The sequence below is a fragment of the Chionomys nivalis genome, chromosome 12 (assembly GCF_950005125.1).
Source record: "Chionomys nivalis chromosome 12, mChiNiv1.1, whole genome shotgun sequence".
Lineage (NCBI taxonomy): Eukaryota > Metazoa > Chordata > Mammalia > Rodentia > Cricetidae > Chionomys > Chionomys nivalis.
Genome location: NC_080097.1, coordinates 30,657,709 through 30,682,652, shown reverse-complemented (window position 1 = coordinate 30,682,652; position 24,944 = coordinate 30,657,709).

Here is a 24,944-nt window from a genome sequence, read left to right as displayed (position 1 = left end):
TTGAATTTTTGACTGTGAATGAGCTAAGTATAGACATTTCATTGTATGGTCTGCTAAGCTAAAATTTGCTTTAAAGGTATCTTGCTTTCAAAATTTTGGTCTAAGAATATGTTGCTTTGGAAAAGAGGTTCTGCTTTTGTTTCCATCGAGGATAAGAACCTGTGGATTCCTTTCAGACTAATGTGGTTTGATGGACCAAGACCCACTGAAAGATTTCTGTGAAGTCCCTAAAAATACTTGATCTAACAAGAAGCAGGAAGCAATTTAGAGAGAACAATGCCCAGATTACATTTAAAGGGGGGATATAATATAGAGATGAGTACTTTGCATGCATTTATTGTTTGGTCTATTGATACAAATTTAGGTCAATTTTGTTATATGTATATTTCTGGTCTTGATTAATGTATTGTGTTTGTGCAGCACATTTAAAGATGTAATGTATAATTAAAAATATAGGTTAATATATAGCTATCTCTAATAGTCAAACTTGTGGATATGTTAGTTAGGTTTTCTAGATATATAGAGATATATTTCAGTTAGATAGGTATCTTTCAAACCTTTCAAAGACTAGCTGAAGATAGCATTTAAAATGTTTTGAAAACTTAAAATTTTTCATGACAAGGAGCCTCATCTGCTCCTGGCATCACCAATCTACTTCAAGAGGATGATTGTCTTCAAAGAATTTTCTTATGGAGTTTGTTAACCATTTGGGCAAGAAACTGCTCTTGCCTGAATTGCTTGATGGTATGATGTACTCAAAGCAGTGTAAGTAGAAGTTTTTTTCATAGACATTGATATTTCTATGCAGCACTTACTTCATACAGGATTCTAATTTACAAGTTAGGAACTATAACTATCTTTTCAAAAACAGGTCCCACCTTAGTTGCTTACATATTTTCTTAATAGATCACCATGATAAAGACAAATTATAACAGAAAGCATTTAATCTGGGTTGTCATGGTTTCATAGTCTATGACCATTATGTCAGGAAGAATAGCAAATGACCGGCAGGAACGGTGCTACCACAGCAGCGAGAGCAACCTCCAGATCATCAATCTGGAAACAGAGAGATAGCTAACTGGAAATTCCATGGACTTTTGAAACCTCAAACTTGTACTTAATGATACACCTTCTCCAACAGAACCACACCTTCATATCCTTGCTAAGTAGTTCAACCCACTGGGGACCAAGTTTTTAAGCATATGAACATATGAGCGTTATTCTCATTAAATCCATTACAGGTGGGTAAATTAATGAAAACACATGACTTGGCATAGGTCACAGTTTTTAGATCCAAGAATAATAATTATGAATCAAGTCAGTCTGTACTCAGAGCTTAAGTTCTTAAGCATTCCACTCTTAAAGACATATGGACAATGACAATGTAACCGAGCTCTTAGGAGCAACCATCAAGATCCTCTTGGGAAGTGGTTTGTCTAGATGCTCCTTTACTTCAACTACAGAAACAACCCTTCACTAGAGCACCAGAGAAACACAATATTCCCCAAACACCAAGAGGCAGCTGCCGAAAGCATTTTGTAAACATATGGTATTTGTATAACTAATGTTCAAGTAGAGAATTAGCTTACAGTTGCAGAATTACAGTTAGAAAACCTGAAATTTCCAAAACTGACTTCTTTGTCTCTCTCTAAAATATCCGATGCCTGTTTTATCTTGCCCAGAGAACAGTAAGGGGAAAACTTGCTATTCAGTGAATCTTTGAGAGCATAACTTACTATTTTCACTTACCTGTATGATCTCATTCACTTGATAATCAAGATTCTATGATTAAAAATAGTTCTCAGGGTAAAAAAGAAACCTCTGATATTAACATAGTTACCTATGTATACCCAATATCTGATCAATTTCTTATTTTCCAAGGAAATATTTCTTAGAATAGGAAACTGATGGAATATAATAGCATGAAATTAACATTAAGCAATAATAAATAACATCTCATTTTATTTTGATAAATTGGGTCACTATTTAAAATTTAATTATTTTAATTATTATTAAATAAAAGAAATGAAAAGTATCTTGGCCTGTTAAGCAGAAAATTTTCTCAGGGCTCAGATATATGAAGCAGTAATAAAAACAGGGGCTTTCTCTTTTATGTGTATCTTGAATTATGTGTGGCAAATGTACTTGTTAGTGCAGGGGTAGGCAGGCATTTGTATGCATAAAATAAAGAAGGCAGAATCATTTATACTTTTTAAGCACTCCTCACCTTTATTTTTTGAGACAGTAAGCACATCAATTTGGCCAGCGTGACCTGCAAACTCACCACCATGCATCTGTTTCTAGGGGCCTGGGAGATCTAAAGTCATTTCCTCGTGCTGGCATAGTGGACACTTCTCCAACTGAGCCATAGCACTAGGTTTCTAACAGTGCTGAAAACCTGACTCTACTTCCCCATTGCTTCCCTTTTCCATTTCTCTTTGACAACATAAAGAGACTTATTTAGTTTTCTTTTCATTTCTCTTTCCCTGATTAGACATTTGCTTCAAAACTAGTGCATTGTTTCCATTGTAGCATAGAGCAGTATAAAATATCTGAAGATAATATATGGTCATTACAAATGGTAGGCTTTCTGAGAAATAGAACTCTCTATAATGTGTGGAATGGTAGAAATGGGGTTCTTCAACATCTCTGTGAATTTATCTCAGGAAATTAGACAAAGATTGATCTAAAAGACAATATCGATGTGAATTGCATTTATATTTAATTCATTCATATTCAAATTTTCAGGTTTAACTAGTTGGAGCTAAAAATCATTAAAAAACATTTGTGCAGCAATTGCATTGATCTTGTTGATAGTCTGAGTATGCAGCATGAACATCACTAATTTCAGTAGTATGGGAAGGAGTTCTTACTTTATATGCAGAAGGTTCAATAAAAAACCATAGTACTGATCTCAATTTGAAAAAGTATTACACATACATGAGCCAAGCTGTCATTAACATCTTTGGAAAAATGTGAGCCTCAGGAGACACCTGAACATCAGACTATCTGGATTTTATTAACATGGTTATATTTACATTTATATGTCAAATAAGATATCTTGGTTTATAGAAGTAAGAAGATTTTAAAAATTATATAATAAGGAAGACAAAAAAAGAAAACTTAAGGGAAAAAGATGCAGGAAAACGTGGAAATGAAAATGTGAGAAGAAAGCTAGAAGTAAAGTCCTGCAAAATGAATTTAAATTTATGGGAAGAATAAGCAATGTGATAATCACAATAATTCATAGTTAAACTTTGGCCTCTTTAATTTTTCATTATTGTCAAGTAGATACTTTTCATGAATATAGAGAAATGCTGGCTAGACCATTCAAGTGTATGGTTTTTAGTCTGATTGATGTGCTGAAAAATTACTGCACTTTGCAAATGTCAATAGTGCTTTAAAACAAACATAGGTGACGGGACAGGCAGTAGATTAGTGAAAAATCTTAGCAAAGCAATGTAAGCCAAACAAGGATGAGGATCTGAGTTTGATTCCTCAGAATCTATGTTAAAAGATAATATAAAATAAATATAATGAAAAAAAGAAAGAAGGAAATAAAGAAACAAAGAAAGAAAGAAGGAATATGGAAGGAAGGAAGGAAGGAAGGAAGGAAGGAAGGAAGGAAGGAAGGAAGGAAGGAAGGAAGGAAGAGAAGGAAAAAAGGAGGGAAGGAAGGAAGGAAAGAAGAAAGGAAAGGGAAAAAGACACGAGTGACAGCATGGAAATGTTGTCCTAACATTAGTAGCCACATGTAATTGTAATGCCAGTGCTGGGGTAGGCGAGACAGGCATTTTTTTTTTTTTTTTTTTTTTTTTTTTTGGTTTTTCGAGACAGGGTTTCTCTGTAGCTTTGGTTCCTGTCCTGGAACTAGCTCTTGTAGATCAGGCTGGCCTCGAACTCCTAGAGATCCGCCTGCCTCTGCCTCCCGAGTGCTGGGATTAAAGGCGTGCGCCACCACCGCCCGGCTAGACAGGCATATTTTTGGGGATCATTGGCCAGCCAACCTAACCTAACAGATGAGATTCAGGGTACTGAGAGGCCTTGTCTCACAAAATGAGATGGATGCTTTTCTGGAGGAATTACACACAAGGTCATGCTACGGTAGCAGAAAGCACAGGCACACAAGTACATGAACACCCACAGTGTTGACTGAGCTTTCTGTTCCACCTGGTTCCCACAGTTGTTAAGTCCCAAAGAAATCACACAGAGGTCTATATTAATTATAAACTGATTGGCCTAGTATCTCAGGCTTCTTATTAGCTCATATAACATATATTAGCCCATAATTCTTGTCTGTGTTAGACACATGGCTTGGTACCATTTTCAGCGAGGCAGTCATGTGTTGCATCCTCTGCATCTGGGTCACGACTGCAGACTGAAACTTTCCTCTTCCCAGAATTCTCGTTTCCCCAGCTCTACTTCCTGCCTGGTCGCCCTACCTATACTTCCTGCCTGGCTACTGGCCAATCGGCATTTCATTAAAATTAATACAAGTGACAGGATAAAAATCAATTGTCCCACAGCACTGCAGAAACAAGCACATTTACAGAAGTACATGAGCACATGTATTCCCACACACAATAATACAGAGAGAGAGGGGAGAGATACAATACACTCACAATAAGGCATGACATATTGATTTGAAAGGGTAAGTGTCAAAAATAAACAGATGCAAAATGTTTCATTTGTTCCTACATCTCCTCACTTAGTCATCAAATTTAGGAAGACATAGTCTCTTTCCTCACACAATTGTTAGTAGAATAATTCCTAATCAGTAGCATTTATGTATCTAGAAGGCAATGACCTGATTCACAATGGGGAAAAGTCATGCAAAGAATTGGAAAATGCTGTTTTCTCAAAACTTCAGTGAAAACCTGACTATCTTTGATATTGCTATGTTCTCAGCACAAGACCTCATGGTGGAATCAAATGTCAAAACCACAATATTTGGCAACCATAAGTGAGACAGGCAGTGCCAAAAGAAAACAGCAAGAGATTTCTCTCACACTTAGATTTCAGAGCATAACAGCTTGATTCCTCTTTCAAAATATATCAAACGAATTCCTTCAGCCTTGAAATAACTTGAATTCTTAAGAATACATAAATTAAAAATATGGTGGAATCAAACCCACTTAGCTGTAGAAATTAAGTGAATCACTGGGCAATACAACTAGCTGGAAAATTTGAAAGCAATAGTTTCTCATGGAAGCAGAACTCCAATTTGGATAAAAGAAAGGAGGCAGAATGAAGACAAGGTCCCTGTCTTTGAGTAATTGTTTTTGTTACTAATGGGCAAGAACTGTGTCTTGTTATCCTGCAGTAGCATTACGATATGTGGCAGCCTCTAACTAAATCAGAAAGGAGTAGTTAGGGGATATGCAACCATTTGATATATTGTCTTCTGAAACACCATTGTACCCAAGGAAGCCAAATAAATAACATTGTGAGAGGTGAGGATACGTATAATTAAATTCAACTGAAAAGATAAAATAACCACTTCTCATGCTACTCTATCTAAACTTTCAACCTTGCATCTATAAATATGAAACAGAGTCTGGGTGTTTATGCAGCTGTCAAAGTTTCCTGAAGGATAGGTTTTAGTTATTTATAAATCATAACACATGAGAGGGATATAATGTAATATCTAAGCTAAGAAATTTTACAGCCATAAGGAGAACTCTCACCTGCCCAAGAAGGTAAATAGCTCTGGAGAACTCAAGAGTCACAAGAAACCAGTGTCCTTACTTTGGACTTAATTTCAGCATTTAACCTTGCTTTGGTTGATCTATTCTTGTATGTGCCTTTTATCTACATCATACCGTGAGTGTAGGAAGAGTAACAACTATATCTTTTCCACGTGCTCATCTATAGCTCACAACACTTAGCAACCTGCAGGTACCTAAATGATATTGATAGCTATATTACACTGTGGTATGTTGTACTTTCATGCCTTGGGTAAATCAAAACGTTATGTTGTTGTTTCTGTTTTGTGATCATCTTCTCTTCTCATAATGCTTTGTAAAATTTCTTTAGGATTATGAAGTTGTCTTTCTGTATCAAAATAATTCTAAGAAACATGACAAAATTCTTAAATTGTTTTTGTAAAACACTGCTTGCCAATGCTTTGGTGTGAGAAAGTGGGAAGAGATGCTGACCACAGGGAGTGCTGAAACCAAAAAGATAAGATAGTTACTAACCCCATGGTCCTTAATTTAGAAGACTTTATATCATAGATAGATAAAGTTCAAAAAATATCCCAGGCGGTTGTATGACAAGCCACATGAATGACTTGAAAGCATCAACTTCTGGGACAAGGTGATTATCACATTTGGATGAATTGTGGAATCACATCAACCATTACATTGGAGTTCTGACTGTCTGCCATGTATTTTCTGACTTAGATGTCTATGAGAAAATGAAAGTAGTTTGAATAAAAATTACAGATTGCTGTGGGCATGTATACAGGAACTGGAGTGTAGCATTCTGCTATCAGTACTTTGAATCCAAAAGTGTGTTGATTTATTGGCCGATGGTGAGTAAGTGAAGCTATCTCTTCCACTGCAGTCTTATCCTTGTATGTCTGACTAGGAAGAAAGTAGAAAAAACTGGATAACACTATCATAACTTCAAAGTTAAGGGATTTAAAAGCATTTACTGTTCTTACAGGAGACTTAGGTTTGAATACCAGCTCACACATGTTGGCTGACTCTGGTGGTAACTCTTGTTCCTGGAGTCCTATGCCCTTTTTTAAACTTTGCATGCACCAGGTAAATGCATGGTGCACTTACACACATACAGGAAAAAGGCTAACACACAGACACACACACACACACACATACACCTAATAAAAGAAAACCTTTCCAAGTTACTTGGAGGTAAAAATATGGCATTTAAAATGAAGAGTAATGGTGGGTATATGACTCAGTTCGTAAAGCATTTTCTTGAAGCATGAGCTCTGAGTTTAAATTCCCACAAACCTCCTAAACCTGTTTTGGGAGGATTTTTTATAATCTCAGTTCTCCTAAAGCCAAAAAGAATCTAAGAGAAAAGAATTGCCAGATACTCACAGTTCAGCTAACATAATAACATAACTCATACATTACATCAAAAAACAAAGAAAACCTTTTTCAAACAAGCTTAGAGGCAATTGATTACATGACTGACATGTGATGTTATTCTTTGAATTTTACTTGTAGGCTATGGGCCTATACTTGCACTCACACACACACACACACACACACACATACACACACACACACACATGCATGTATGCAGACAAAACATCAGGAGAACAAACTTGGAAGACACCCAAAGATGACTTTATGCTAACACACACACACACACACACATACATGTACTTGTGCATATATCCATACAAACACATATATACATTGAACATGAAAAAGAAGAAATAATTATTAGTTAAAGCTTGCCTGGGTAGTAATTTATTTGTAGATTATGATCTTTATTTACAGGGAGAAAAAAAGAGAATATTTAGGAAACAGGTATATAGACTCAATATTAAGATGCACAGCAGGAGTTGATTTGAAAGTTTCCTGTATAAAGGTGAAAGTTGGAAGTTAATATTGAATATCATAACAGAGTATAAAACTTTTTACATAAAGGAAAGAAAGACAGACCAAAGATGAGGCTTTTGCCAGCATTCATGTGCTGGGTGTGTCAATGAAGCAGAATCAGAAAAAGGTGTTAAATTTTTCAATGAAGAATTTTAAGAAAGTATCAGTAAATATGATAATATTAAAGAAAGTAGAAATTCCAAATATTTATATATACTAGACTACTTTTAATGGTCATACTATTCAATAATTAATAAACTAATTACATGAGGAATGTAGTTGGCTAAGAAGCTTTATGTATTAGACAATGCCATGATTTAGACATACATTTTTATGTGAGTAGCTATGTACCCATGGTTAACACTTTAATAATATTAAACATGATGAAATGAGAAATATATTGAGAACTGAATTTGATATCTGAGAAGGTGGTATATGTCTTTCAGAAAATAAGAACAAATTCTCAGGGGGAAAAATTAAGAAGGTGAAGTGATGATGTAAACAGAGATAAAAATATCTTTGTTAAGACAAGAATATACAAGCAATATTTTGTAAGTAACAAGGAAAACAGATTTAAATGGTGTCAACATAGATGGATAAAAATTAAATACAAATCTCTCCTGTAATAGTGTATTCGGTCTTAGTGACAAGGCAGGAATAAGACTAAAGATATTCAAAATAAAGTATGTTCACACTATACTTGGAGTCATGATTTGCATGGGTTCATGTCCTGATTATGTTACAGTCTAGTCCTTGACCTGAAGAACCTTATTCCTCTGTTCTTAATGCAATCATCTATAAAGTGCTAATAGTTTATTAGGCTTCATTGCATAAGCTTCTTGTAAACAGAGCATGTCAATCAAGGCATAAAAACTTTTCTCTGATGTCACTATTAGACAAAATCCAAGGTTATAGAAAACATTTTGCTTAAGATGCAAATTAAACAGACTATTGAAACTGATAATAATACAGACAAAATGCTAAGGAAAAAAGCCATGAGAAGCATAGTAGCAATCACCTATTAAGGATTTTGCTGAAGATGTTTTGTTTATCCATTTGCTCTGCCATTGTGACGGCTATTCTTGCTGGTCAACTTGATAGCATTTGGAAGTGGCTAAAACCCAAGCAACTGGGTACTTCTGTAGGGGATTTTTCTCATAATTAAATCATTTGAAGTGGGAAGACACCCCCTCCATTAATCTGGGCCTGCAACTTACATAGAGAGCATGGAAGAAGGAAGCTTCCTCTCTTCACCTGCCTGCTTTTGCTTTCACTGCTAGTCCATTCCTTCTCTGTCATTAGAGCCTAGTTCTTCAGGATTCTCGCGTACACTGAAAACAAGCAGAGACTTCCAGTCTCGTGGACTAAAAACTACTAGATTCTTGGACTTTCCATTGGTAGACAGCCATTGTTGGACAAGCTAACTACAGTTTTTAAGCCTCTCTGCTCTCTAAACAAATCCATAATGTATCTGTATATATTAAATTCAATAAATCAGCATGTATTGATATTCATTTTATCAATTCTGTTCTCTAATACTATCAAGATCTGGTTCAAGAGTATTACTACCAGTACTATTACTGGACACCAAAGATAAATTGAATTCTGTAAACATTCTCTTCCATTTGTTATTCTGAGCAAGAGCTGTTATATAGACTCACGGTCTATATACAGGACTTCGGCTAGTCTCTTTTACTTCTTTATTCTCTACCAGTTTCCTTTATAGGGCAATAAACGAGAAAGAATGTGACATTGAAAAGGACGTCAGTGCAGGACAATGGCCCATTTTAGTCTTCTTTCCTTGCTGAATTTTCCAAAGAAAAAAGTGATTGTATAAAAACTGAGCACAGGTCCCACTACAGATTCATTGATAAGTTGGTTTTTTTTTCTTTCGGTGTTCCATTGAATTTGGATTCTGTCATGAGGACAATAATTTGAGAATGCGTTTATCCTTCTTTGTCCATCATGCCATCAATAATGTAAGCAGTGAGGTCCTTGTTCAATGGTATCTTTCCCTTGAGCTAATATCATAGGAATCTCAGGAAGAAAATGGATATATAGACAGGTGTTTCTGAAAATAAGATATGAGAAATTTATAATTGAGAGCAAGAACAACCATATTCAAGAATGAGGCTGGTTGGGTAGTAGCTACTAGAGGCCAACTTAGATTTACTGAAATAAAATTATAGGATTACCTGTTTGTATCCAGCAGCACTGTTCACGCTGATAGAAAGAGAGATGAGAATTGGTGCTGGTGAATCAAGACCTTGCTCTCATTATGAATATGGTTCTTCAGGCCCAATGCAAATTGTAGATGAGAAGGTCACCGTGAGTGTCTCCTCTCCGGTGTGGCTCACTCCACTCTTCTCCAAATATAAGCATCCATCTACGGGATACATCTACTTGAATTTCTAGGGCATTTAAAGCTCAGCATTACTAAAGAAACACTGCTGATAGTCTCCTCACTTTCCCTTGTCTCCTATTTTTGCAGTTTTAGTAGTTTTTTTTTACATTTGTTTTAAAGGTAGCTGACCATTCCTAGATTCTTTACTTCTCAAATTTTCATAATATCTATAATTTCTACCTATAGCATTTTATTTCTATTTGTCTATATTGTTATATCTTCTTCCATTCCATTCTCACACACTTTTGATATCCACCTTTACATCTAACCTGATTTAGCAATGTATACTACATGCTACATTTTTGCATACCTCAATGTCTCCTTTTTATGGATAATAAACATCATTATTTCTTTTATGGATGAGCACATTAGCTTTCAACTTTACAGCCTCCTTCCTCACTTGGCTACTATCTTATACCTAGTACAAATCTGAGAAACTTTAAATATAGCACCATCTCACTTCTGTGATGGAAAGAGCTCCCATCTGGCTCAGAGAAAAGCCTCAATCCTTTGAATAATTTTGCATGACTCAGGCTTTTTGAAAGTAGTACTGGTGGGTAACAAATTACTGTAGAACTTGGTAGCTTCAAGCATGCAGCAGGAGTCTGACATCTTGTCTAGACTTCAGCAGACTCGGAAATAATTTAGGTGTGGTTTGTTTCTGTTTCACATCTTCTTTTGTTCTCTGTAATTTGTTCTACATAGTCAGGTTCTTCTCATGATGATGGCAGAAAAACTATCTTTTCTCAGAAAACAAAACCTTCAAACATCCTTATTTTCAAATAGAGTTTATTTTCAAATTCTATATATTTTCTACTTTCAGACTCAGTCTTATGACTATATCTAAATCTTAGAACTTTAAATAAATTTGATCTCATGCAATAGTATGAAATTATGATTGTTTATGGTAGTGTAATTGGCAAAGTACCCTAACATCATTATTTTAAAGGTATTTTCTGCTATGAGGAATGATAAGCACTATGAAATACAAGGAAAAATTAATATACACATAATCTCAATTAGGAAACACAAGTTTATCAGAAATGACAAAGTGACACCGTTTTCCTCATTTATTTTGCTATAGTTTTATCAGAGATGTGTTTGTAGTTCAAGTTGTTGTGTACAACTCTTTTGAATCTTTCCTGTAAACTATTTTACTGACTGCTTTTTTTGTGCTAACTTGACATAAGCTAGAATCATCAGATATAAAGGTGCCTCCTTGAGAAAAGGCCTCTCTGAGATTCAGCTGTAAGACATTTTCTCAATTAGTGATCATTGGGGAAGAGCCCGGCCCATAGTGGGTGATTCCATTACTGAGCTGATAGTCCTGGGTTATGTAAGAAAGCAGACTGAGCCAGGCACGGGAAAAAAAGCCAGTAAGAAGCACCTGTCCATGGTTTCTGTGTTATCTTCTGCCCCCAGCATCATGCCCTGCTTGACTTCCTTTCCTGACTTTCTTCAGTGATGAAGAGCAATATGAACTGTAAGCCCTTTCCTCTATCTACAACTTGCCTATTGTTTATGGTGTTTTCTTGCAGCAGTAGAAACCGAAACTAAAACATCTGTTAATATCCTGCTGAAAAAAATTATTTCATAATAAAATTTGTATCTTTTATGAAAACTTCTTATAAAAACTTGAACACAATATAATATTAATAAATCCACTATTTTTTTTTTTTTTTTTTGGTTTTGGGGGACAGGATTTTTCTGTAGCTTTGGAGCCTGTCCTGGAACTAACTGTTGTAGTCCAACCTGGCCTCAAACTCACAGAGATCCACCTGCCTCTGCCTCCCAAGTGCTGGAATTAAAGGTCTATGTCACCACCACAAGGTCTAATAAATCCACTTTTAAAGTCTACTTAATACATACCATTCAGATAGCTTCCCTATTTATAGTTTGACTTAATATTGTATCACTATTTAAAAGTATTCCATTGTGGTTTATTGAATACCACAATTATTCAAGCCACTTCAACTACTACTTGAAGCAAATTTAATGCATTTGCTTTCTGATATCATTTATTTTGTAAATATTTATTGTTTACCAGGCTCTGGAATTCCCACGACAAATTCTCCACAGTTTCCTGGGTCTCAGTTGGAACTTTACTAGTTGTGTTAATAACTTACTAAATACTTCAAATTTCTACATGTGTGAAGAAAGGTTTTTTTTTTCTATTGGTACCACATCACAACTGTACATTATTTCATTGAGTTTACTCGTGAAATCACATTTTATAAAATTGGTTTTTTTCATCTGCTAAACACTCTATTTTATATTAATAATGTCTTATTGGTCTATGAGTCCTCATGTTTTGGTAATTCATAGTCTCATTAAGTGAAAATTTTTCTACTCTTTTAAGTCTTTTCCTGATTGAAAACTACCTGGTATTGGGTTGGCCATAGGGATGGCTAATCTTCTGTCAACTTGACACAAAGGAAGAAATAACTTAGATGTGGTGGAAGAGTTTCCATCAGACTAGCTGGTAGGTAAGTCTGTGGGATCATTATATTGATTGCTAACTGAAGCAGTTACCAGAATATAGTGGGAAGAGCCTTCTTTAGGAAAGTGTGCCTGGACTCTATAGGACCAAGCCCATGTCTTTTAGTGCACCAGTAAAAGACATTGTTTTCAGGTTGCTGCCTATGTTCCTGATGGAATTCTTGCCCTGAATCCTTAGTAATGGAAAGTGAACTGCTCATAAAAGTCAAAGGCACTATTTTTTCATTAAGTTGTCTTTGGTTGTCACAGGAAGTAATGTAGTTTAGAGAATGTGGTATTGCTTTGACAGACCTGACCATGCTGTTTTGGAGGATAATTGTAGAATCTTTTTGGAGCACTGGGAAAGCAAAAGAGTTAACTATTCAAAGCTTAATGGAATTATCTGGGGGAAGTTTGGAAGACAAGTATGTTTAAAGAAATGTAGACAATGGAAGCCTAGATTGTGAAATCTCAGAGGGAAACAATGACTTTTAGGGGTTTACTTGTGAATAACTGAATTAAGAGTATGTGGAAATGAAATCTTTGCTTTAGTAGGACAGTGGATACTGGTTAACTGGAGCTGATAAACCAGCTGTGATTAATAATAAACCACCACGACTGAAGCAAGAGGCTCCTGGGGAGTATTTCGTCAAGGAAAATAGAGAAACACACACAAGTTGTGATCCAGGGGAGATCAGGATGCATTTCAAGGTGTCATCTGAACATGGCAATGTGTAAGAGTTTCCCCCAAGGTACTTGTTTAGAGACATAAGAACTGAGGATCGAAGGGTCTGTGGAGGGAAGCTGAGGCTTTGCATCTTGTGACAGGTTTGGAGTGCCTGCAGACAGGACAGGAGGGTCTACTGTTAAAGATACAACCTAGGTTGCTTTCTGAACCACAAAATATTGAACATGCCAGCCATGTGGGACAAATATAAAGAAGTATGGCAGGCATAGAATGGAGCTAGTATTGTCCTACAAGACAAGCTATGTGTGCAGCAGACAGCAGAACAGAAGAGGATCTGCCATAGCCCATTGGAGACCAGAAGATCATGAGTGAGCTCCAGACATTGAACACCAAGCTACTAACATTGTGTTTCTATTTTGTTTTGATCTAATCATAGCTGTGTCCTCATTTTTACCTCTGAAGAAAAAAATGTCTTCACTCATTTTGGATTTTGCCGGAGCCCTGGTTAAGAAGCATCTTTATATTTTAAACATATTTTTCTTTTAAGTTATGGGATTTGTGAAGGCTGCAGTACTTTTAAAGTTTCACTGCATTTTCTTGTTATGACAGTATCATGAGATGTGAAAGACAAAGAAAAATATATATTTTAAAGTAACATTTGTTTTTAAAAGTTGAGGAAGTGTAGACCTGTAATGGCTCATGTTTGGCAACCAGACATGCAAGAGAAAAGGGAAATATCAGTTGAGGAATTGCCTCCATCAGATTGGCCTATGGCCATGTCTGTGGAGCATTGTCTTGAATAGAAATTGATGGAGGAGAGTCCATCCCTAATTGGGAATGATACTCTTGGGCAGAAGTACCTAGGATATATAGGGAAAGTAGCGGAAGGCGAGTCTTGAAGTAAGCAAGCAATAAGCATTCCCCCAAGGTTTATAATTCTGCTACGCTAGAGTTTCTGCCCAGACATCCCTCAATAAGATGTGATTGAGATGTATAAGCCAAATAAAGCCTTCTCATCCACAAGTTTCTTTTAGTCCAATGTTTGTGAGAAGCACAGAGAAGCAAAGCAAAACATATACTAACTAAAGAGAAAGGCCCAATACATTGAGAGAGAAGAATTCAATGATCTGGTCGGATACCTAATTTGAGATGTCTGAGCATGAACTCATTTGGAATGTCTTGTTGTATATGGAGCTGAATTTTGATGGAAGAAGACAAGGTAGAAAGATACATTAGAAAGCATAGCCCTCCGTTTTGAAGTATGTTGTCATGTATATTTTTTTCGATTCCTTTTTGCTGTAACAGTACAAAGTGGTACATTAATAAAATATTTTATCTTTTTTTGTTTTTGTTTTTTTTGTTTTGTTTTGTTTTGTTTTTTGGTTTTTTGGTTTTTTTGAGACAGGGTTTCTCTGAGGTTTTGGAGCCTGTCCTGGAACTAGCTCTTGTAGACCAGGTTGGTCTCGAACTCACAGAGATCCGCCTGCCTCTGCCTCCCAAGTGCTGGGATTAAAGGCGTGCGCCACCACCGCCTGGCATATTTTATCTTTTTTGATGCCATCGACTGACACAAGACTCTACATATGGAGTAGATAGAAAAGAGCATAATTTAGGAAGGGTAAAACTGATTTTCTAGTAATCTTTATGGCACTTTGGCAGGTTCGTTCTCATCTGGTGGCAGTGCCTTGTAATTTTTGTAGATTTGGTCAAAGGATACACCTGATTCAAACTGAGTGTAATTACCTCCCTGCAAAATTTGCAATGTGAGTGAGATGTACCTTGCTAACTTATCAATGGCATAGACTCTAAAACTACAAAACTTCCCAGGGCTGTAGTCGTAAGTCATCTCTAACTCAACTTGAAAAGAAAGCAGTCCATTAAAACTTTCATCCAACACTGAGCCAGAAGACTATTGCTCTAAGTATTATCACCAATTCTCCAGCAAATTTTTAGGGTCTAGATTGATTACCTTTCTAAACTCTTACAAGCAGAAGTGTGTATACAACTAGGTATCAACGCAACAGCTCCCTGTTTCTGTAGAGACAGTTTTCCCATAGGCTACAGTCCTCCCAAATTTTTTTTTTGCTTTTTTGAGACAGGGTTTCTCTGTGGTTTTTTGGAGCCTGTCCTGGAACTAGCTCTTGTAGACCAGGCTGGTCTCGAACTCACAGAGATCCGCCTGCCTCTGCCTCCCAAGTGCTGGGATTAAAGGCGTGCGCCACCACCGCCCGGCTAGTCCTCCCAAATTTTAAGCTCGTGTTTAATGCCCTTTGTTTAAACAATTGTGCCTCCTTATCAAAACCATAAAATATTCACGAGTCACTGTATTCTAGACTTATTAATATTACTTTCTACACATTGACTTTTATAAACAGCTACAACACCAATATTCTTTGTCAGTTCTAGGGACCAAATTTTTCCAGTTAGACATATGGTCTGGGTTTCACCAACAATGATTGTGTGAAGAAAATCTGCAACCATTTATATGCTGGCACATATTATATACAATGTCTTAAAATGTAATTTGTTCTAATCATTTTATAATGTATTGTTCTTACAAGCTACATACCTCATGTGCTACATATTTTATAAGGTTTACTTTAATTTTTATTCATGAGGAAAAGTGTAATGTTTTAACATGTTTATTTGTGGAATGGTAAAATTAGGTTAATTAGTTTAACTATTACCACAAATATGTATTAAATCTTTGTAGTAAGAAACATTTAAATTCTAATCCAATCTTTTGTCCATTTGCATTTAATCTTACCAACTATACTCATTGTATTTTGAAAATGCACAGTCCTAATGCATATGTTGAACACAAATGCTGATTATCTCCACTATGCTATTAAGTCCTGATTGCTGAATCATCTACCCAAATAGTCCTAAACTAGGTAGACACAAATCTAAAATACCCCTAACTTTAAAAGTACATTTCAAGCTTCAAACATGTAGGAAAATAAGCCTCTAATTCCTCCCAATCAAATGTAATTTTATTTTTATCTTCTGTGTTGCTTCTAGTCATTTTGCCCAGAATTGTTTTCTATTATTGTATGCCACTGTCAATTGAAAATATGTCCCTGGAGAATTAGCTTTTTATTCTGTGTGTCAGCTACAGTGACCTAACATCCTTTATATCCATGTCCATACAATCTAACTGGAACTAGAACTGACCATCAGTGTCTGTGTATTCCGTTCAGGGCAGCCTGTCACCAGTGTTATACAAAGATTGTGGCTTGTATTTTAAGAATAGTGCCAATCACACAAACCACAATTGAATCTTCCTGACAGCTACTTCTAAAGTTCTTTTTGAAGAGGACTACACTGCATCTTGGTGATTATACATGGTTACAAGTTCTCATTTTGAGATAGAAACATGGGCAGTGCCCTATGATTCAATATTATTCATGATGGCAATAATAGTGCTACCATCCTTGGAACAATAGCAATCATGACTCTAGTTTATTTTTTGCAACTTAAAATGACTCATTAAAGTCTCTGAATAGCTAATAAATACTTGTATAATACACACAAATTCAGTTTTGTATTGCAAGTGTTAGATAAGTATACAATAATTATTAACTATATAAAACTATGTTTACAAGTCAATGAATAATGAACTACTTCTAATGACTTCAATCTTATTTTCAATTATATTAAAAGATATTCATTTCTAAAAATTTTTATGTAAGACAGGACAAAGCTGAAAAAGGGTTTATAATCAAGTTCATTCTCATGCCTTCAAACTGAAGACTTAACTACTACTTTAGATGGCATGACTAGGCCAATTTTATATTTGAAAAGGGGTTTTCATTCTTCATTTTTTCTAGACTGAGAAAACATGGTTTCTTTACTTTTTTCCTCTCTGGTAAGTAGACAATACAAAATATTTGACTGAATTATTGCTTCACTATACTTTTCTAAATATATTATAAACTGAACCAATCACTGCAAATGTATGACCAGATAAACAATATCATTTGTGTTTCTCGGAGAAACAATGACATGAGCTAACTTAGTAGAGAAAGTCATGTGAGCTCTTCCAAATACACATTACTTGATCCCTTCCACCAGAGAGGGTACATTTTTAAATTAACCCATTTTATATGTTATTTTACTTCTTCTGAAGTCACTCAGGCCCAGGCTTCTCTAGGATTTTATTGTCCAGACAGGGCCCTTGTCCTCTGTGATTTTCTCCTCATCTTTCCACTCTTACATTCCTGAAATTAAGCCAGCTATGCACTTAGGAAACAAAAGTGCTGAGAGCATTGTTGGACTAATGAGACTTTTGGAGATAGATGATAAAAAAGATAAGACATTCTTTGAGTTATACCACTAAGTCATTCATAACAACTGTAATATAGTGTTTAAAAATGAATATTCTGAAGCCTGCAATGCCTGAATCAACAAGTTGTTTCACCTATCACTGAATAATGTCGGACAAGTTAGTATATCAATGTCTTTACATTTTCTAATGTTGACCTTTGAAGTGTTTAAAATGAATTTTTGCTGTGCATTCCAAATGTTTCTCAGAATCTTAAGTATGTATTTTCTGAGTTCATTTGTCCAAGGTACTCAACAGTTAGAAGTTGGTGGGCTGTGATCAACTCTATATTGTCTACTAGATAAGGATAAGGGTGGATGACATTTAAGGTGACCAAACAGAATTTTGTTGTGGTTAAACCTTGTTATATCATCACTTCTAATTTTTCCCCAAACTAGGTTAATAAAATTATTATTCTCTATAATCATTTTTAAAATTTTTATTTATTTATTTATTTATTTATTTATTTATTATGTATACAATATTCTGTCTGTGTGTATGCCTGAATGCCAGAAGAGGCCACCAGACCCCATCACAGATGGTTGTGAGCCACCATGTGGTTACTGGGAATTGAACTCAGGACCTTTGGAAGAGCAAGCAATGCTCTTAACCTCTGAGCCATCTCTCCAGCCCCATTTTTTAATTTTTTTATCCATTACTTTTTTCTCTCCTTTCCTCTCTCTACTTCTTTGATTCTCTTATCCCTTCTACTTCTTGTACCCCAATCCAATTAATGATTGTTATTTATTTGATTACACATATAAATTGCTATTTATATGAAAACACATGAATATATAAATATAACTTTTATAGTGTTGCTTTTGTGTGTATGTTTTCAATGTTGAAAATTTGTATTAGAAAACCATTATGAGACTACCCACTGGCAGAAACTAACTCTTCCTTTCTCAGCAGTCATTAGTTATCTATAGTTCTTTGTCTTGGAATGAGACCCCTAGAGATTTCCCTCTTCTACATAAGAATATCTATATGATTGTAGCAGCTGTGTTGTTAATGTGTCCTAATAGTTGCTTCACTGCTTTCCCTGTCCTTTTCAGGAGATACAATATCGCACAAACTTTTGATCCTCTGGCTCTTATAATTATTTGCCCCCACTTCCTGTTTTACAATGTGTTGTTTATTTATATGTTGGTTTGGATTTTCCATATTAGTTGATATTTATCTTATGATAAGTTGTCTTTTTCTGGACACTGGCCACTCACATGAACATGGACCCTGGTGGTAAGCCAGACCACAGACATCAACATGGTCTCAGGCTATGACACAGATCAGAGGCATCCTTCTAGCCTTCTGTGGCAACACATGCAACAGACATGCTGTCTTGAGTAATGTTGATGTAAGTTACCTGTGCTGTAACCTGAGGCTATATCACTTTCAACAATTTATGCTGTCGCTAAGTGCCATGATGGGTTCCGTGGTCCTGCTGCAGCCTGAGATTGTGTTTATGTCTCTGACCCACACATATTACCACTGAAGTCTATGTAAATGCCCACAGTCTGTGCTGCCCCTTAATCCATTTTGGTATCCTATGGGCCACACAGTCATGTGGGGCCATGTCGATGTCTGTGGTCCATGATGCTGCTGAGGGTCATCGTGGGGTTGGTGGTCCTGCTGCAGTCAGGGTCCATGTTAATGTCAACTGTAAATTTTGCTCATTGTTTTTGAACCAGCTGTTTTATTGCCTTGTCATGTGAGACTTTTTATAACGTCATGTCAGAATATATCCTTTTCTGAAAAGAAATGATCCTAGATTGACAATACTTAGGGTTAAAGAACAACAATAGAAAAAAGTACAAGCAAGCAAACAAACAAAAATCAAACCCCTAATATCTTGATTTATTTTCACTTATGTTATAGTGTGGAAATTAAAGGAAACATCAAACTTTAACTGATCCTCACAAGAAACAGAATCAAGCTCAATTCATTAGACATGGATGGAAACTATTTGATCACATAATTGTTCTCATGTACACACTGATTCACTCTATTTTTCTTGCCTTCGTATTTCTACAAGAGTACTGGGATCTTTTTGATTCAAAGATTTCTCAGTTTTCTTTCCTTTATAGTATCATTTCAGTCACACATTGACAATCGCACATGTTTATTGTTATCCAAGATGCAAACAAAACACTTGAGACAGTCACATGCAAGCTATTCTGAACATGACCTTAACCTGACATCCTAGACAGCAGGATTCACTCACACTTTGGGTAATGGCATACTCACGATTCACAGTTCTATCATCTGCTTCATTAAAAGGTTATTATGTACCCCTCAAACATTTAATTGTTCTAAAATAATAGATCACAGCTTTTCTTAAAACTTCAGAAATATAAAATGAAGGTATATTTGAACAAGTTATTGCTCTAGATTAAAGTAATTTATGGGTAATTGATTATAAGAAAGAAATTTACATGTGGTGTGTTATACCATCCCATCGCCCCTTTTCTTCCATATGACTTCTCAGGCAACTTCAAGTATGTTTGTTGCTAGTTTGACAATTACCTAGATAATCTGAAACACCTCATGGAAAATGAATCAAACAAGTCAGTCCAATACCAATGAATCTACCTTGGAAAATACTATGTATTTACATGTTGTTGAGAGTTTTTTTATGTTTTTTTTTTGTCTAAAATTTCTTGTTTCTTTGTTTCCAGTTATCAACAGCCAATGATTTATCAAGTGCAGACCAAGCTACCAATGGAGTCAATGTAAGTTAAATTGATGAGTATGTTATTTTCCACAATTATTACCTAATTAACACACAAAATCGAACAGTAAGTCTTAACAGATGGGTAATAAAATATTTTTTGGAAAAAAATTAGTATGAATTAACTTTCAGAAATTGAGAGTTTTAGACATCTTAAGGACAAATTAATTAATAAAAACTCTCATCTGTTTTGAAGACTTAACTTTTTCTTCAAAATAAAGCCTAAAGTCTATTTTCTAAAAAAAATTCATTTTAAGATTTTATAAATATAGTCACATTTCAATAATTTTGCATGTCATTATCATTGAGACATATACAACCAAACACACAAAACCACACACATAATATAAATGAATAAATAAATGCAAAAGAAAATAGGGTCTCATTAAATACACAAGCTAAAAATTCCAAAAGCTTATGAAATACAGGAATGAGAAGAAAGATAGGAACTTAAGGTATCACTGACTTTCTCCCTCACACCTACTGTCAAACATTATTAGAAGAATGCAAAGTTCAGGCAGGTTAGAGACAGTGCATCCACTATCTAAATTTTCTCTAGCAAGTTTTAAGTAATATAACTTTTAAGTCCTTTAAATAAAAGGGAAGCAATAGGCATACATTTTTACATACACACACACATGCACACACCCACATCCCACACACATTCCTTTATATTCCCTGCTTACTCTGTATAATTTTACCTGTATATAAGTTTTCAGGGCCAACAATTTGGTATTGGAAAACCAATTGGTTTATTTTTCCTGAGTGTCTTAGTGTTTCTATTGCAGTAAAGAGTCACCACGCCTGGGGGGACTCTTATAAAGGAAAACAGTTATTTAGGTCTGGCTTAAATTTTCAGAGGTTTAGTCTAATGTTGTTATGGTGACAAGCAAGGCAGCTTGCAGGCAGACATGGTGCTGGTGAGGCAGCTGTGTGTTCTACATCTTGATCCATAGGCAACAGGAAGTGAACTGTGTCTCATACTGGTCATAGCTTGAGCGCATGAGACCTCAATGCCTAGCCCACAGTGATACACTTGTTCCAACATGGCCACACCCACTCCAACAAGGACACACCTCCCACTACTGCAATGCCCTATAGGCCAAGCATTCAAACACATGTGTTTATGGGGGCCACATCTATTCAAATGGGAAAGATCATTTCTTCCCTTCTAAGCATTCCTTAGTTCCCTATAGTTCCTTGTGTAGGGTTGAGACCTTGCAGACCTCCCCCTGTCCACTTTAGCATATATATATATATATATATATATATATATATATATATATATATTTCATTCTCTTTTTTGGACATTTTTGTGAGACTGTGAGTCTGATATTACTATTTTGTGACATTTTTGTGAGGCTGTGAGTTTGATATTACTATTAGACGCAGTCTCACAGCAAATTCCTTAATCCTCTGGGTCTGACAATATTTCTGAACTCCTCTCCCCATGAAATGATGACTGTGCACCACATCAGTGATAACATAGCACAATAACCCTATTGGTGCTGTAGTGGCACCCATAACTTGGCAGTAATCAGCAGCTTTCTAATCGGATTTAAGATGAAGAAAACCATACCTAGCACTGGAGACCTAAATAAGTACTCCTTGCTAATGAAGCCATAGCTTCTACAGCCTCTAATTTACTAAACAATCATTATCCCTTGCAACAATCTGAAAACATTTTCCAAATACCCACACATAAATGGAGTTCTCACTACCTCAGCAGGGAATCTTCACTTTACAGCAGATATAAACAACTACAGAAGACTGTAACCAATCAAAATCAAAATGCAGAATTGTAGAGCCCAGTCCCATTGGATACATCACAAAGCACTGTCTGGCATGTTAGGCTCAGGAAACATTTCAGAAGAGAGGACTGTTAGAGCCAGAGTACCAGAGAATTTGCAATGCGGATGTCTCCTAGGAATAGCAGAAGGTACATCCATAAAATCTCACCTACATTAGCTTCTTAAAGTATGTAAATATGCAGCATAATCCTCAAGTATGAAATACTTATTATTTGTTCCCATAAAATCAAGAAAACAGAATTCCATGATGAAGACTAAGGCAAAAGTTGCTACCTGGGGACAGTGTTTCCCATTAAATCTCACAATGTCTGGTATTATTTTAAATTGTTACAATGGAGGCTATATGCATCTGTGACCAAAGTATCTTAATATGCTAAACATACAGAAGTATACACTCTCAGAAATAGAGAATATCCATTTCAAAATGATAGTTAGGGCAAGTGAGAAAGTTTTTCTAAAGGAGATGTGAAAATATGGTTAATTGTTTCAATAAGGTGATGCAAGCTTAAGCACATAATATTTTGATATATAACTATAGTAAAACATGAATATTATCCCCTCATTTTCTCAATGGACTAAGGAGTCTCTGCCTCATTTAAATGACTTGTATCAAATTATTGAAGTCAATTGCATATGAGGACATTGCTGCAAAGGTGGTGTCCCTACAGCTCCATCCAGCTGCATACTTGTTAAATTGTCCTCTTGCCAATACCTTATTTGATAGTCAAACAAGAATCTGTTTTTAGCTTTTAGTTCCCTGCCAACAATAATGTCTTGATTAGGCTAGCAGATATATATATATATATATATATATATATATATATATATATATATATATCTTTCTCTCTTCAAGAAAAGACTGGATGTTTTCGTGCTGTCTAGAGTGAATCACCTTAGAGATTAGTCACCAAAAAATACATATTATAAGCTTTTTAAAGTTAAAGAGTACTGTTAAATATATTGCAGCTTTCAGTGCCACCCACCTTGTTGTGAATAAAGATAGAAAGACATTTGAAAGCATGAGGCAATAAACACCACCTGCTTTTAAAGTGCAAGGATCCTGACATTTGTATTTCTGTTTATATTTAAAGTCTGATATTCACAGAGAATTATGTTGGTATTTGGAAACAGATTGACTTTTAATATGGCATATTAAATACAAAAATGTAAAGAAATAAGATATTATCTATCCACATTCATATACTTAGTAAAAGACTCGAAAATTAAATAGCAGTATGCTAAAGCTTCCTGAAAATGATAGAATTATAGATGCTTCCTTAAACATAAAATTTTTGAATACTCACAAAGTATTTTATGTCAATTAGTAAACATGAAGCATCTTTTGAAATATACAATTAACCCAATAGGCCTAGAGTACTAAGGCTATCTAAAGGAAATATTCTTTTCCAGTGATATTTCCATTTCTTATTAAATAGAAAATTATGATAGATAAGTATCATTTAATGTTATTTATTAAAAGTCAAATTCTCTGGGCTTACACGTCAAGTTATTGTATCATTATAACAGACAACTACTACCCTGGTAAATTAATGCTGTGCTCCTCTGTATGCTTTCTATATTAGGACAGAGAAAGAGGTGTAATTAATTTCCTAAATTCTCATGATCATGGTTATTGATGCTATAGTACAACCTACTATAAAGTAGATAAGTGGAATTTTGTTTATTTTACTTCCCTATAGAACATTATAAATAAAGTCTATATTACAACTTTCTGTTAATAGTTTATTTTGCATAAATAATTTACATATATGAAAAAATAATATGCAAGGTGATTTTCTTAATATTTGAATACATGAATTAACTCAACCATTTCTTACCACTATTTGCACTTCTAAATTATATATAGCTATAATAGTTAAATATGGCATAAGACATCACATAAATGAAGAAGTCTTGTCATAATCATCTGACATGAAATTGATCTAACAAGTTGATGATTACTTTATTCTGAGAAGCTCTTAGAGCAAAGTATTTATATTTTGTTTCATGGCTGACATCAATATGATTAATGACATCAATGTGATTCATTGTTTCATCAATATAATGTAAAGGAATTGATTCAGTGCATAAAAGAACAAAAGGAGCCACACTACCTTTTAAAATCAACTATCCCTTGCATCAAGCAATTCAGTGTCCCTATATGCTTAGGATATAAAACAAGTACTTTGAAATCATGTAGGACATAGCTAATTTGTCCTTATTTTATTGGAAGTAAACTTTATGGATATACAATGTAAAGGTATGTTTTGATTAATCTTATAATGCCAATTGTTATTAATATAAGTTCACACGATATACAAATAAACATTTTTAGTTATATGCACATCATATATCTAGGAACATTTCTTTTTCCCAGGAGTATTACATTTCCATGAATAAAAATTATGTCCATACATATTAATATTTAAATTCATAAACATGTATCCTTTATATTTGAAAGAAAGTATAGATAATTTACCTATCATGTATATTTAAATACATATATATATTTATATAAAATCTTAAATATACATACCAGTAACACCAATAGGACTCAGCTTGTCTTTACAAACTTGTGTGTTATGGGTGTGTGTTTGTGTGTGTGTAACAATAAAAAGAGAATAAAGCCATGAATCGTAGAGGAAATGGGCATATATTAGATATGTTGAAGTGTAAAATGAAAGGGGAGATGTAATTATATTTTAATTTAAAAATATAAAATAATTTTAGATTAAACAAATAAATGTACCAAGTCAAAGCTCACACTCACAAACAAGAGCAAGCACATTGCATTTGTCCTTTTGGACTTCACTCACAATGGGTTGTTCCATCTTTATCTGCTTACCTGACAATTTTTTCATTTCATTTATCTTAGTAACTAAATAACATGACATTACCACATTTAACCATCAATTCATCAGTGATAAACAG